Genomic DNA, 17,299 nt, shown 5'->3' with positions numbered 1-17,299 from the left:
CCCTTTCAAAATAAAACCCTAGCCGCACCTCTTAACCAATTTCCTTTTAATTTTTTGATTTGATTTCCTAATTCTAGAAGCCTTTGACTTAATTTTAATTAACCAAAATAACTTAGGGTTTTAATTTTCGAAAACCCTCATATATAAGCCGCACCCTAGGGAGAATTTACATGATTCATTCATCATTCAAAACCTTGCCGCATCCACCATCAGTTTCCCCCCTTCTCTGCCGCAACCTTTCATCCATTCCAGCCACCTTTCTACCTCTTCCATACACCTACACACCATTGCAGCCACATTCCATACCTTTCCACACCCCTTTTCCATCCTAAATTCCCTTCACAATCACAAATCACCCTCCATCCTCTGTGCCGCAGCAAGGAGAAGAAGAAAGAGGAGCTTGAAACGTGCAAAAATTCAAAGTGGATTCGTTGGGCGTTCTAGGTGTAATCAATCTTTTGTTCTCTATGTTTAATTTCAATTTTGTTTCTCTTTCTGTGAACATGAGAGGATAAACCCCTAGTTAGCTAGGGGGTGATTCAAAACCATGTATATGCTTGCAATATAAATTGATTACCTTCAGTTGGAATTTCATGAGTTGTGGATTCAATTTGTTTAACTGCTTGTTTGATAACTTATTCGTGTATGTTTATTGAGAGTGCACGCTTAGTTTTCATGCATGAATATGATGCTAGAATATGAGGGAGTTTCACCTAATAGTTACAAACTTATATTCACAAGTAGTGGAAGTTGCTTATAAATAATCGCGTTAAATGAATTCCTGGCACTAGTTTCATGCTCATCATCTATATATATAAAGTGAGAGCCCCAGTTTGGTGAAGCTTTCCAGAATGCCCAAAATGCCTATTTGTTTCTTTCACATCAAAACCCAAAAAAGTTTAGAAAATGAGGATAAAATGGTAAAACTAGTATTACTACACACGAGAGAAGATGAACGTGGTTTGGTTTGGAACTGCTATGAGCAGTTGCTTTCGGTTTCTCTCTTTCTTTCACCATCCACCACGCAAAAACTCAATCGTTTCAGTCTCATGTATTTTTCTTTATTTTCTTCTCTTCTTCTATTCTCTTGCTCTTTTTGGCGTTGATTTCTTTCTCCATCATGTCTTATCAAGAATGAATTTGAAGTCTAAATTACGGCTAAAAATATAGAGGAAAAAATCTGGAAGGAATCCATCGATGGATTCAGATGCGACTCTGAAATAGCATGCTGCAGTGGGCAGTGAAACCCCGATTTCCAGAGCAGCAACAACCTTATTTGGTGGAGTTGAGCATACAACTCCGACTTGAGTTGAATAATCTCTGCGACGGACCAACTCGGTTTTGCAAATAACTTACAATGAACTGAAACCTTCCTCCCAATTTTCTACAGCCAACATCTCACCGCACGCCTTGAGACAAAGGGGTACGTAAAATTGTTCGCTTTCTGTCCAAAACTAAGTATTTCACAGTACAAAACCAGAAACTTGAACGGACATCCATTGCAAGCATATCCCCTGATCATGAAATTCCATAGGAACAAGTTTTTCAGTAAAATCCCATAAAAAAAACTGCTGCGCTTGGGGCATTTTACCGCAGTACGTAGAAAGGGGCGGTGAAGGTGATAGCGTGGAGGTTCTGGCCATTTGATAAGGATTTGGTTTTAATGAAGGATCGGCATAATGGTATTTTTAATTCTCCCTTTACTTCAAATGTTGCAGATCCATAAGAAAGAGGTGTTTCACTTCATTGGTTTGTATATTAGCAATTTCTATATATTTGTAACCGTATGATAGGATTACAAATGGTAACGATTTCACTAAATCTCTGCATTCTTATTCATGTGCTTATAACAACCATTTATTGATTATTATTTTTCTTGCAGTTCCAAGCTTTTGATGAATTAAGGCCAAATCTCACGATCTCCCTCCTTATCCTGCTTTCTTTCAATTTCTTGGTATGCAATATTTCTTTGCCGGGGTTTTTTATAATATTATTACTATTATTATATTTTTTTCTTCTATATATATAAATACAAAAGGCAAAAATTTTGAAATAACCATAATCCAAAAATACTCTTATATGATTCAGATTTAAAAAAAAAAAAAATTATTTCAATTTGTAGTCTTCTAGCAAAACAAAACTACCACGTAGATGGATAAAAAGGTAAAAACATGGGTATAGAGTTTTTTTCCTTTGGTAGAATGGCTATAGAGTATTTAGGGTTTTTATTTAAGTTCGTAATATGCTTTTCAATTACTGAATAATTTATTTCTCCCTCTCCTTCTTATAGGGAAATCTATATATGGAACGATTATTGTTGAACTTGATGCCTGTTTCATTTGGAGAATAGTCATTCTGACTTTTCTCAGTCTAATTCCTTTTTACTATTCATATTCCTTTTCCATTTTCATTACATGTACGTAAATGTGGATCGATTTTTAGTCATCAAAATTCATATGTTTTGCAGGTTCTTGATTGCGGTGAGAAGATTGAGCTGTTGGGGGTTAAAACTAATAATCTTCGCTCCCAGGTTAGTCCATAGTTTATGTGTATCAGAGTAATATTTGATTTCTTAATAGGTGGCTTCATTCAAATGGAGTTTGTTTTTAAATTGAGTTCTTACAATTGTGGCAACATAAAATTGACAAAGCAGTTTGCATGTGGAATGGGAAAGGGTAAGATATATATCAAGATATAATAGATAACATACTATGAAGCTAGAAACCCTATCAACTCCATCTTTAGCAATTTTTAATAAGATCAATTGTTCACACAAATGTGATAAAGGTCAGTGTCTTTTGTGGTACTATATGCTAATTTATAAAAGGAAAAAACATGAAAACTAAATCATATCCAAGTCCTAACACCAACCGAGAAGTGTATATAGGCCCGTCATTTCCTTGCACTAATACTTATTACACTTCAAAAGTATTTTGTGATCATTTTATTTTGTTCTTTTGTATTATAGTGATGTGTAGATAAATGTTTTTCCTTCTTCTGTTCGTAGGCATCTACGTAGACTTTTTCGTATTTATGGAATGTCACAGAATTTGTATTCAATTTAGGTTCATTTATTTTTTAATTTTTTAGATAAATTTTTCCATGGAGCGTGGTCAAAGTCGTGCAAGACAATGGCGTCAATCATTGAGTCCTGAAGAACATCAAAGATATCTAGCTCGACGACGTCTAATAGCACAAGGAAAAAGACAACAAATTCCAACTCTATATGATGATCATACTATGACATCCCCCAGTAACATACAACAAGAAATTCCTGGTATTTATTTCATATTCCTTTTTCTTTAACTCATACTAATGCAAAAAAATAAAATAAAATCTAATTTCTAATTTTTCTTTTAACTATGCAACAAGTAGGTCCCAATAATATACAAGAACGGGTTCAATTGGCTAACTATGATGTTGAGGTCGACCCCAGTAATATAGAACAACAAGTTCCTGGTATTTATTTCAATTTCTTTATTTGTATTTGTTTCACACTTAAAAAATTAGGTTATTTTTTAAGAACAAAAATTTGTGAATTGAAATCTCATTGTATTCTTTTCTTCGATACTTTCATATTGATCTCAATGTTGTAGTTATTTTTAGTGGTAGTCTTACAAAATATTAGACTCACAACTAAATATATTAAATATTAAAGACAAAATTTTTAACTAATCGTATTATAATGTGGTCTATTTATTAGAACAAATTGAGCATGAAAGCGCGAATTCAAGGGTTTTGTCAGATATCACAAATCATGATGACCAAACTTCTACTAGAATGCGTACTCATATGGGACAGTTGGCACATTCAAATAGATCACAAATATCTTATGGGATGCTCTCAATTCCTCCCCACAATGGTGAGCATAGTATATAATTCTATCTTTATATAGATATATGATTAGTTACAAAGAAAATTCTTATACTGAATTTTGGATATTCATGTAAAAATATCAGAAGAAGAACATGCAAATAGAACCAATTGTCATGCGCGCCAAACCAGAGGAAGAAGAAACCACAATTGTGCTAGAAATTATAATGAGAATCGGGGTATCCTAGGTTGCCAATTATCTCCTCCAACCACATGTCCGTACTGCTATGCACGATTGTTTGCTCGAGAAACTTTGAATATGTGTTGCTTGAAAGGAAGAATTGTTTTACCCCCAAAACAGTCCCCACCAGAAATGGTTGCTCTTTTCTCTGACCAAACAAATGAGGGTAGACACTTCAGGCAAAATATTCGAGCTTACAATCATGCATTTGCATTCACTTCAATGGGAGTACACGTGGATGAAAGAATTAATATCGGTGGTCGTGGGATTTACACATTTCGTGCTCAAGGTGCATTATATCATAAGATTGGTGGACTTTTACCAAATGAAGGGAACATACCGCGATTTTTACAAGCTTATATATATGACACTGAGCATGAAGTTGAAAACCGAATGTGTGAAAGTGAAGTTTTAGATAGACGTGTGGTTGAAAAGATACAACATATGTTGAACAACCATAATCCTTTTGTTCATACATTGCGAAGCCTCGGACAACGCCAAGATTTGCCGAATTGCAAGTTGATCCTAAAAGAGCAACAAATAGATCGGCATCAGTATAGTCTACCATCAGCATCACAAGTTGCGGCAATTATAATAGATGGAGATAATGCCACAATTGCGAATGGAAGGGATATCGTGGTGGAGACAATTAGTGGAAGACTTTCTCACGTCCGAGACTATGTTGGATTTTATGATCCCTTACAATATCCACTATTGCTGCCTTACGGTACATATGGATGGGATGTTAACAGTCGTGATGATGGTGGAAGAGCAATAACATGTTGCGACTATTATGCTTATATGTTACAGGTTTGTACTAATAACATAATTTACTTCCCGGTATATATAGATGAATGATGATTCCTATATTAAAAGCAATATATGAAATTTGCTTTTGTAGATACACCATAATGGATCATCACTTTTGCTTCGAGGTGGACGTCTCTTGCAACAATATGCTGTAGATAACTACATTAAAATTGAATCACAAAAACTTAGATGGTTGCGTTCTAATCAAGCCACAGTTAGAGCGGATCTCTACAAAGGACTTGAAGACTCTCTAAATGCAGGTCAACACAATGCAGGTATATATATCGTTTCAGTCATCGTTATTTAGAAATATAACTTTGTTTAAAGTGTGTACAATATATACAGCTAATTGAAAATAAAATATTATTAGGTAGCATCGGGCGTAGAATTATTTTACCATCATCATTTGTTGGAAGCCCACGTGACATGTACCAACGATATCAAGACGCAATGACTTTGGTTCAAAGATTCGGAAAGCCAGATCTTTTTATTACCATGACATGTAACCCAAGTTGGGAAGAAATCAAAAGCGAATTACTCGCTGGACAAACTCCACAAGATCGCCCTGACTTACTCACTAGAGTATTTCGTGCAAAACTTGAGCAACTAAAAGAAGACATCATTGAAAAGGGGGTATTGGGCAGTGTTGTTGCTTACGCATACGTTATTGAGTTTCAGAAACGTGGTCTTCCACATGTGCATATGCTGGTTGTGTTAGATGAAAATGATAAGATCAATAACCCAGATGAGTATGACCGAATTGTTAGAGCTGAAATACCAAATGAAGATGTAGAGCCTCAACTTTATAATGTGGTGTTAAAGCATATGATTCATGGCCCGTGTGGGATTCATAATCCTCTATCTCCATGTATGAAAAATGGGAGTTGTAAGAGAAAGTTTCCCAAACCATTTGCACCAGTCACCGTTCAAGGGAATGATTCGTATCCAATTTATCAAAGGCGAGGAAATCGATTGCCCGTCTCACTTAATCGACAAGGAAACATAATGGTTGATAATAGTTGGGTCATTCCATATAATCCATGGTTGCTGTTAAGGTATGATTGTCACATCAATGTCGAAATTTGCGCAAGCATAAAAAGTGTCAAGTACTTATAAGTATGTTTACAAAGGCCCAGACAGAGTGACAGTTGAAGTGCAATCAGACCCTCAATACGATGAAATAAAGCAGTTTCAGGATGCAAGATGGGTTTGCGCACCAGAGGCATTATGGAAAATATTCAAGTTCATTATTAATCGAATTTATCCATCTGTTGAGCGAATGCAAATACATCTTCCTAATATGCACCAAGTTCAGTTTCGTGCCGATGAAAGCATAACAAATATTCTACATGATGAGAGTACAAGAAAGACAATGTTGACTGAATTTTTTACACTTAATCATGTGGATGCAGAAGCGCGACATTATTTATACATGGAGATACCATCACATTACAGATGGATTCAAGCTCAAAGAAAGTGGTCTAAAAGAAAGAATGGTAACAAGGTTATTGGGCGAATATATGCAGTTTCACCTGCTGAAGGCGAAAAATTTTACCTTCGGATTCTTCTTAATCATGTTAGAGGACCAACATCCTTCACAAACTTGAGAACAGTTAATGGGGTTTTGCATCCAACATTTAAGCAGGCAGCAGAACAACGAGGTTTGTTAGAAAGAGATGACAGTATTCGACAATGTTTGTTAGAGGCCTCCACAATTCAGATGCCGTCGCCTTTAAGAAGATTATTCGTCACCATATTGGTATATTGTGCACCAATTGGTGTTCGAGGGTTATGGGATGAGTTCTGTCCATTCATGATGGAAGATTATGTTTCCATGACTAACATAACTCCCACACTTGCTACCAACATACTCTTGCGTGAGTTGAACATACTTTTGGTTCAATTTAACAAGAGTATAAACGAGTTTGATTTGCCCCAAATGACAAGAGGAAATGAATCAAGTTCAGGAATGACCGGATGTATTGAAGATGAAATATCCATATGTATTCCACAACAAGATCTTGATGCAATTGAACGCTTAAATGATGACCAAAAAAGTGCGTTTAACATAATAATGGGTGCAGTTCAACGATCGGATAATGCAACTTTTTTTGTGGATGGTCCCGGTGGAACTGGAAAAACTTACTTATATCGCGCATTGTTAGCAAGCTTGAGAAGGTTGGGGCACATAGTATTAGCAACAACATCATCTGGAATAGCAGCTACGATATTGCCTGGTGGGAGGACAGCACATTCTAAATTCAAGATACCACTTAGTCTCGATGCATCATCGATGTGTTCGATCGGTAAACAATCTGATTTAGCAAAGCTAATACAAAAGGCAAAGGCAATTATTTGGGATGAAGCAACAATGACGCATCGTCATGCATTTGAAGCACTCGATCGAACGTTCAGAGACTTAACAGATATTGACTTACCATTTGGGGGGAAGATAATGATATTTGGGGGAGATTTTCGACAAGTTCTTTCTGTTATCCGGAAAGGAACCAAGTCCAAACTAATCCAAGCAAGTGTTGTTAAGGCATCATTTTGGTCACAAGTAAAGATTTTAAAACTCAAACAAAACATGAGATCCATAAATGATTGTGAATTTTCAGAATTTTTACTTCGTGTTGGTGATGGGAATGAAGATGTTATTATGGATGATATGGTAAAACTACCTGAATGCATGGTGATACCATGGGAGAGTGAGCATTCCATTAATCAATTAATTGCCAAAATCTTCCCTGACTTAGAGGATCATATAAATGATGCAACCTACATGGTGGAAAGGGCAGTGGTAACTCCTACAAATGAAGACGTTGATATGTTGAATGAAAAGATAATCAATATGTTTCCGGGTTTAGAAGAGACAATGTATTCATTTGATTCAGTTGAGGATGACGCAAGGAATTTGTATCAGCCAGAGTTCTTGAATTCAATCTCACTTGGTGGTTTGCCTCCGCACAAGTTAACTCTGAAAAGAGGTGCTCCAATCATGCTTTTAAGAAATATTGATCCGAAATTGGGATTGTGTAATGGTACAAGATTATTGTGTCGTGGTTCTTACTGAAATCTTATTGATGCTGAAATTCTAACTGGACAATTTCCGGATCCAGAGTTTTCTTACCAAGAATCCCTCTTAAAAGTACTGATACTGCTGGGCTTCCATTTGAACTTACAAGAAAGCAATTTCCAGTGAAACTAAGTTTCTCTATCACTATAAACAAATCTCAAGGTCAGACAATACCACATGTAGGCATTTACCTTCCAGATCATGTCTTCAGCCATGGACAATTATATGTGGCTTTATCGAGGGGGGTCTCAAAGTCAACCACAACCGTGTTAGTAAAAAGTGGCTCCATAGTAGGCCAACAAGGTGTATTTACACGGAATGTAGTATACAAAGAAGTCTTGCTTCATTCCAGCTAATTATGGTGATTCCTAATAGGTAACAGCTTTATTAACGATAACCTTTCAGTATGCATTTCTCACTTATCAATTAACTATTTTTATTTGATTTTTAATTTTCTCACTATCGTTTGTAGATTGGCAATGAAAATTTGAAGCATCAATCATGAACAAATGGGTGGAAATTGCATCATTGATGTCAATATGTAAACTTTCTTTTCAAAAGAAACAGTGACATATAAACTCTATGAGTATTGTGAATAATGTACATATTGTTATGTAGGATTTATATTTTGACATTTAAATTGTTTTGTATTTTGCTACGAGTACTTACTGTTTTCATTTACTATTTTTTTATTTATTTACATATACTTGCTATTGTTCATAGGCTTTAGGTAGGAACTTGCATCTAAAATCGTATGTTGTTTGATAAGTGCATGAATAACATTTAAATCATTACTTTACACAAAGTAAAAACGAAAAACATGATAACTTTTTAGGACGTGCATGATAAAAAAAGTTCCTCTTTGCACAATACATTTAAAGTATATCTTGACAATTACAATGGGAAAAACTAACACAATACACCTTTAGGGGCGCGTAGCGCCCGTGATACAAAAATGCCTCTCGCACGCACGTTAGTGCGTGTAGAGAGGCTAGTAGTAACGAATGCCTCGTCAACACTTATAGTTTTCATGTTGCTTAATGATCTTTGATTGTATCTTTATTATGCTTTTCACATAAAGGACTTTTGGAGAATGTTTTGAATTGTTGTATGCGCTTTCCCATCCAATTCATTAACTTAAGGAGAACTTGAAGGTTAATTTAAGCGAACCTAATTAACCTGGGGTGTTGAATTTCATGATTTATTGAAAGACCAACTGAAAGTAATCAATTTATATTGCAAGCATATACATGGTTTTGAATCACCCCCTAGCTAACTAGGGGTTTAGCCTCTCATGTTCACAGAAAGAGAAACAAAATTGAAATTAAACATAGAGAACAAAAGATTGATTACACCTAGAACGCCCAATGAATCCACTTTGAATTTTTGCACGTTTCAAGCTCCTCTTTCTTCTTCTTCTTGCTGCGGCACAGAGGATGGAGGGTGATTTTGGTTGTGATTTTTGGTTTAGAAGGGAATTTAGGATGGAAAACGGGTGCGGCAAGGTATGAAATGTGGCTGCAATGGTGTGTAGGTGTAAGGAAGAAGTAGAAAGGTGGCTGGAATGGATGAAAGGTTGCGGCAGAGAAGGGGGGAAACTGATGGTGGATGCGGCAAGGTTTTGAATGATGAATGAATCATGTAAATTCTCCCTAGGGTGCGGCTTATATATGAGGGTTTTCAGAAATTAAAACCCTAAGTTATTTTGGTTAATTAAAATTAAGTCAAAGGCTTCTAGAATTAGGAAATCAAATCAGAAAATTAAAAGGAAATTGGTTAAGAGGTGCAACTAGGGTTTTATTTTGAAAGGGGAAGTGTCCTAAAACCAAGGGAAAAGGGGTCCCTTGCACGGTAAGGGATGGGGAGAAAAGGAAAGGTGCAGCAAAGGTCCCTAAGGGGTCTAGGGCCTTTGTTTTGTGTCCTAAAGTGCATACGAGGCCTTCAAAGTGGTTGGAAAATAAGGAATTTCAAGATTAGGAAAGGTTACCAAAATGGGAAACCTTGGCTTAACTTTCCTATATCAAGTAGGAATCCTTGTTGGAGTAGGACTCCTTGTTCTTCTTGGAATCCTCATGTGAGTAGGAATCCTCATGCGACTTAATTAGCTTGTTCTCGTGCATTTATGTTGTGTTTACTTATCTATTTCAGTGTTTAAGGCCACTTTTGTGTATTTTCAGATTATAAGGCCAAAGTGTGCAAGAAGGTGCAAATTGGAGTCTTTTGGAGCGAAAGAGGAATGAATGAGTTGAAGACTTGAAGAAACGACGAATTCCTACGCCAACGATGAATTCTTACCAAAACGAAGAATCCTACTCAAACAAGGCTTCCTATTTTAGGAAAGTTGACCCTAAGTTTCCCGTTTTGGTAACCTTTCCTAATTCTAAACGTCCATATTTTCTAGCCACTTTATAGGCCTCGTATGCACTTTAGGACACAAAACCAAGGCCCTAGCCCTATTTCCCTTCCTAGCCGCACCTTTATATTTATGTTTTAATTTCCTATTTTCGTAAGCCTTTGATTTAATTTTAAATAAGCTAGGGTTAGTTTTCTGAAACCCTACACATTTTTACAACCTAGCCGCACCTAATATTCACCCTAATTCTTCCCCCCTAAGCCGCAAGCCAACTTCCCTAAATTCCCCCCAAAACCGTGCATCCCATTCATGCCAATTTTAATCAGCCACGATATCATTTTCTATTCCCCATGCAGCCGCAATATTTTTTCATTGACTTTAACATTCACATATATCCATTTTTCACCCTATGCATCCTAATTCTAATTAATCCCACCATTCCATCCGCAAATCCCATTTCTTTTGTCCTTTAGCCGCAGCCACCATTCCATATTTCTCCAATTCCTTCCATAACCCGTGCATTACACTTTCACCCTAACAAAACCGTGCAGCCACCACATCTCATAACTCCTTGCAGCCGCATATATTCCAAAAACCCTAGGCATTCACTCCATTCTTTCCCATTATTCAACTTTTAATTCCATTCATCATTCACCCTTATTTCCCCAATGCCGTGCATTTTCCATTAACCCTAATAAAGTATTCAGCCACTTTTTCCCATCAAAAACATCACAGCCGCAACTCCCATTCATCACTTTTTCCCATTCCATCCCATCAATCCGTGCATCCATTCCATAACCTAAAAACATATCAAACAGCCGCAACCTATTCCAGCCATTTTTACCTTCTCTGCCGCAGCAAGAAGAAAGGAGGAAGAGGAATTTAAATCGCGCAGAAATTCAAGTGGATTCGTTGGGCGTTTTAGGTGTAATCAATCCTTTGTTCTTTATGTTTAAATTCAATTGTATTTCTCTTTTTGCGAACATGAGAGGCTAAATCCCCCTAGTTAGCTAGGGGGTGATTCGAAACCATGTTTATGCTTGCAATATGAATTGATTATATTTGGTTGGAATTTCATAAGTGTGGATTCAATTTGTTTAACTGCTTGATCGATAACTTATTTATGTATGTTGATTGAGAGTGCACGCTTAATTTTCATGCATGAATATGACGCTAGAATATAAGTGAATTTCACCTAATAGTTATGAACTTATTTTCACAAGTAGTGGAGGTTGCTTATAAACAATCGCGTTAAATAAATTCTTGGCATAAGTTTCATGCAATCATAGTAACGAATGCCTCGTCAATACTTATAGTTTTCATGATGCTTAATGATTCTTGCTTGTATCTCTATTATGCAATTCATGTAGGGAACTTGTGGGGAATGCTTTGGGTTGTCGCATGCAATCATCCAATTCATTAACTTAAGGAAAACTTGACGGTTAATTTAAGCGGACCTAATTAACCCGGGGTGTTGAGTTTCATAATTTATCGAAAGACCAACTGAAAATCATTTTGTATGCAAGTGTAACATGTGTGGAGAAGAACCTTCTAGCTAGCATTCATTCCATATTTCATCACATTCATATTTAAATTCTGCCTTTAAATTACAATTTGTGCATTTAATTTATTTTCGTCAAAACCTCAATCCCCCTTTACCTTAGTTTCTAATTTAGTTAGAAAGTGTCTTAATTTGTGTTTATAAGTGTTTTGCATTCTTTGAGTCTAGTTTAGTGTTTTTAATGTTTGTTTTATGTTTTTGAGTCAGTGTCCAAGTGATTTAGTAATCCCTCCTAATCCCCGGTCTAGAATGATCCCTACTTGCATTTTTACTACAATTGTCACAAGAGGGTTTTAATTTGTGTGCTTACTTAGTTCGCATCAATATTCGGAATATCCATCAAGAAAGCAATAAAATTTATAACCGACTAACCTTTCTAACATTTGGTCAAGGAATGGCAATGGAAAGTGATCCTTCCTTGTCATGGCATTTAACTTCCTGTAATCAATACAAACACGCCAACATGTCACAACACGAGTGGGTACAAGCTCTTGTTCTTCATTCCTCACCACCGTGACTCCGGACTTCTTTGGAACAACCTGCATGGGTGACACCCAACGACTATCAGAAATAGGATATATAACACCACAATCAAGCAATTTTATAACCTCCTTTTTCACTACTTCCAACATGGGTGGATTAAGGCGACGTTGAGCTTCACGAGATGGCTTGGCTCCCTCCTCCAAAAGGATGCAATGCATGCATGTGGTGGGACTAATGCCTTTGATATCCGCCAAGGTCCATCCAATGGCAGATTTGTGCTCCTTCAACACCTTATCAACTTGTCTTCTTCTTGGGCCGTGAGTGAGCTAGATATGATGACGGGTAGTGTCTGATCTTCTCCCAAGAAAACATGCTTCAAGTGACTAGGTAATGGCTTTAACTCAAGTGTAGGTGGCTGCACAATTGATGGAAGTAACTTGTTAGTCAAAACCGAATCTAAAATTGAGAGTGGAGACTTACCAGATTGTGACGGCAATGACTTGAGGGCAGCGACCATTTCAATCACTTCACCATAAGGGGGCACGGCAATATGGTTAGATTGCATGCCGTGGGTTGCAAGGTTTCTCCCACCCTCATTTCTTGCTCCTATGCCGTGCACTAAGGCTACCTCAAGTGCATCTTCGTTCATTTGATCCAAATGTACTTGTGCCAAAGAATCGACAATGTCAATAGCAAAACAAGAATGGTCCTTAATTGGATATTTAATGGTTTCAGAAAGGTTAAAATTAATAATGTCCCCATCAAACTCCATGGTTAATATTCCCGTAAACACGTCTATCTTTGTTCTCGCGGTTTTCATGAATGGACGGCCTAGCAAGATTGGCAATGATGGAGCATGGCTCGAATCCTCCATTTCTAAGACATAAAAATCTGCAGGAAAGATAAGATGATTGACTTGCACTAAAACATCCTCAAGGACTCCCTTGGGATAAGTGTTAGAACGATCAGCCATAGATGAAATATGGCATAACATTAATAGAAGCACCTAAATCTAACATGCATTGTTCAAATCTAATGTTTCCAATTATGCATGGGATAGTAAAGCTCCCTGGATCCTTACACTTTGGAGGTAAATTTCGTTGCAAAACCGCGGATACATTTTCACTTACTTTCACAACTTCTTTGTTTGAAATTCTTTTCTTAGTTGTGCATAACTCTTTTAAAAAACTTTGCATACCTGGGCAGTTGCTTAATATCATCAAGTAAAGGAATGTTTACTTGGACTTTTCGAAAGGTATCCAAAATGTCCTTTTCGCTTTCTTCCTTCTTCGATTGAGCAAATCTGCGAGGGAAAGGAACATTCGGCAGATTAGTGTTCGAAATCACAACATTTGGGACAACCTTACCTGGGGTGGACGGATAGGAGTGCTTAGATGGCTACGGCATGGGTGGTGCTACCCTTGCCGTGGGGTAGGTTTGCTCATTTTCTTCGATTTGTATCTTCTCATCTTCCTTGTTTTGGGCAGGTTCATATGCTTTGCTTCCCACTTCTTTTCCACTTCTTATTGTGATAGCTTTTGCAGATTCGAAACCACCCTTGGGATTGACCACCGTAGTGCTTGGTAACTTACCATTTTCATGAAATTGTCCCAAAAATTCGGCCATTTGGCCCATTTGCTTCTTTAACTCATTAACCTCCTTTGCTTGGTTCTGCATTCCCTGTGCCATTGTGGTTAATAACTGATATGTTTTATCGTCATTCAAAGATGTACCTGAGTTGGTTTGGGATGATTATGCTAGAGGAGGTGGTTGTGGTGCCATTGGCCTTGGAAAGAAACCCGGGGGTTGTCGGAATCCACTTTGTTGGGCAGGTTGTGGTGCATCTCTCCATCTGAAATTGGGGTAGTCACGCCATCCCTGATTGTACGTATTAAAGAAAGGATCACCCCTTGGTTGGTTTTGACTCCCATAACCCATGGCATTGGCCGATTCCCACCCTCCATTCTCAATTAATTGAGGGCATTGATCAGATTGGTGTCCTTGAATGGAGCATACACCACAGATTGTAGTTCCTTGCGTTTTGGGGCCTTCAACAAACTGAGATAACATAGACGTAAGGTTAGCCATTTGGGATTATAACTCAAAAATAGAACTTACCTCATTTACATGATGTGGCCGTGGGGTGTCTCTTTGCCCAACACCTTCATATTGTTGTGCATTGAGTGCTCGATTAGCAATGAGAGTTTTGGCATCCATGGGTGTCTTGTCCACTACAGCTCCTCCCGCGGATGCATCCAACATTTGCCGTTCAAGTGGTAAGAGACCTTCGTAAAAATAGTGAAAAAGTAGCTCCTCCTTCATTTGGTGTTGTGGACATGAAGCAACAAGAGTTTTAAAACGTTCATAATAGGTTCGAAAGGATTCACCTTGGCTTTGCTGAATTGCACTAATCTTCTTGCGAAGAAGAATGACTCGTGATGTCGGAAAGAACTTCTCCAAGAAGGCTCGCTTCATACTCTCCCATGATGTGACAGTTCCGGGAGCCAACTCATACAACCAATCCTTGGCCTTCTCCAACAAAGAAAAAGGAAAAGCCTTCATCTTCAATATGTTGTTGTCTACGTTCACCGGTGTCATACTTGAGCATACTACTTCGAACTCCTTTAAATGCTTATTGGGGTCCTCCATTGATAACCCATGGAACTTGGGTATATGATATAGCAAACTGGACTTCAACTCAAACTCATCGGTCTTCTCAGGGACTGCCCTAGGGTATTGGATGCAAAGAGGGGCTGCATTGGCCAAACCCAAGGTAGAAAGCTCCTTGATGGTTCAATTGTCCGCTGCCATGGTTGGTACTTCCTCTTCAAACCTTGCCGTGGCCTCCTCTTCAACCTCAACTTCTTGCTCTTCTAATTCAGGTTCGGGACTAGGAGGATTAGACTCTTGCAATTTCTTTTTCCTTCTCAAAGTCCTCTCGAAATCACCGTCAAAGTCGAAGATATGCTCACGAACAGGTTGTGAGCTACGGGTCATAAACTAGTACCTGCACACAAGAGCAAACAAGGTAAGTAACCAACTTAATAGACTCGGCACAAGTAAGGAAATAAGATGCCTACACACGGCACAAAAACAACACACACACACACGGTGCAAAATTTAAAACAAAACAGAAATTAAACAATTTAAACAAGACTCAAGACAAGGGATTAGCAACTTTGCTTGTCCCCGGCAACGGCGCCAAAAATGTGATGCGTTACGAATGTGACAATTGTAGTAATGATGTAAGTAGGGATCGTTCTAACCGGGGATTAACTAGGGGTGCTAGACACTTTAAACTGACTCAAATAAATAAAACTAACCTTTAAAACACTTAACTCACTTAAAAAAAAACTCAAAACAAGTTTGCAAGACTCAAAATAAGCGAAAAACACTCAAAACTGCCTAAAAACACAATCTGGGCAGTTTTGAGCCTAAACACAAACTTGGACGAAAATTGGTTCTAACTTGACTCAAAACTCTTAAAAACACAATCTAAAACATAATTGAACCAATTAGACACTCTAAGACAATTGGGGATTTGGTTTTGGATGAAAATCAAACAAACAAAGCAATAATGTAAACTAGGCAGATTTGGACGAATTTGAAAGTGTTTGTGACTCCAAATACTTAAAAACACAAAATAAGATAGATTATAATGACTAAGACTTAACAAAATATGGGGGGATTGTGTTTGGACGAAATTAAATTAAATGGACAGATTGTAAAGAAAACAGATTGTAAAACAAATTGTGATGAATCAATGGATGATGGAATAGCTAAGGGGTTCTTCTCCACATATGAAATATATGCAACGTAAATCAATTTCCAGTTATCAATTCAATAAATTCATACTGATTAGGTGAAACAAACTTATATACTAGCACCAAATTCAAGCATGCAAATTAAGCGTGCACTCTCAATCAACATACAAGAATAAGTTCTAAATCAAACGGTTAAGCAAATTGTATTCACGACTTATGCAAAGATAACTGGAAGTAATCAACTTATTTCACATATATAATCATGGTTTCGAATACACCCTAAGCGAAAACGAAATTAGCCAATCATACTCAAAGCAAAACAAAGATTACATGAATTAGACATTGAAATATAAGATAAAATACACCTAAAATTGTTCAACAACTCAGAATGAAGAGCCAAACAATTGCGTGAAACTGTCTCTTTTCCCTTGCTGCGGCAGATTGGATGGTGATGTTTTCTGGGCTGTTTTGATGATGTAGAATGGATTTTGGGGGGTGTAGAGGCACGGCAAGGGGTGTAGGTTGAGTGTGGATGAGTGTTTGATGGTTGGAAGGTGGTGGAAGACTCGGCAAAGGTGGTGGAAGAAGGTGGAGCGGCTGGTTGTATTTCTGGGCTGCAGAATGGTGTTTTGGGGTGTTTGGCTGCTTGTGGGAGTGAATGGACGAATTTCTGTGGTGAATGATACTCTAGGGTTCGGCCAAGGGCTGATTATATGTGTTTTGGGAAGTTAATAACATAACTAATTAAGTTATGATTCAGATTTCCTAGTCTAAATAGAAAAGGTAAGTGAATAAAGTCCAAATAAAATCAGAAAAAGGGGATGCACGAATTTGAACAAGTAAGGAATGTCCTTGCCTTGCAAGGAATCAGAAATTAAACCCCTTGCACAACAAGGAAAGGGAATTTAAGGTAAGGTACAAAATTGGTGCAAAAGAAGGAAGGAAAAGTCAATTCCTTGTGAGAAATCATAAATTAGGACTTTAGGGAAAGTTTTAGGACTAGGAAAGTGAATTAAACAAGGAAATAAGAAATTAAAATCTGGAAACACAAGGGGAGGTGCGGCATAAAGTTTAGGGAAAGGTAAGGCACAAAACAAGAGGTATTAGAATAAGGGAAAGGTCCTAACACATATGGAAAATAGGGAAGTTTACACAAAGAAAGGAAAACAACCTTCTTTGCACGGCAAGGAAGGGAAAG

The 17,299-nt window shown here is 37.4% G+C and overlaps 1 pseudogene; it reads left to right on the top strand.

Moving 5' to 3' along the window:
- The first annotated feature begins 6,663 nt into the window (after positions 1–6,663).
- LOC125472950 lies at positions 6,664–8,425 on the top strand (annotated as a pseudogene).
- Positions 8,426–17,299: the final 8,874 nt, after the last annotated feature.

The sequence above is a fragment of a genome, unplaced genomic scaffold (assembly GCF_019419815.1).
Source record: "Pyrus x bretschneideri cultivar Hongxiangsu unplaced genomic scaffold, Pyrus_bretschneideri_v1 Contig78, whole genome shotgun sequence".
Taxonomy (NCBI): Eukaryota; Viridiplantae; Streptophyta; class Magnoliopsida; order Rosales; family Rosaceae; genus Pyrus; species Pyrus x bretschneideri.
The sequence above is the reverse complement of the archived record's forward strand: the minus strand, read 5'-3'. Positions and strand labels throughout refer to the sequence as shown.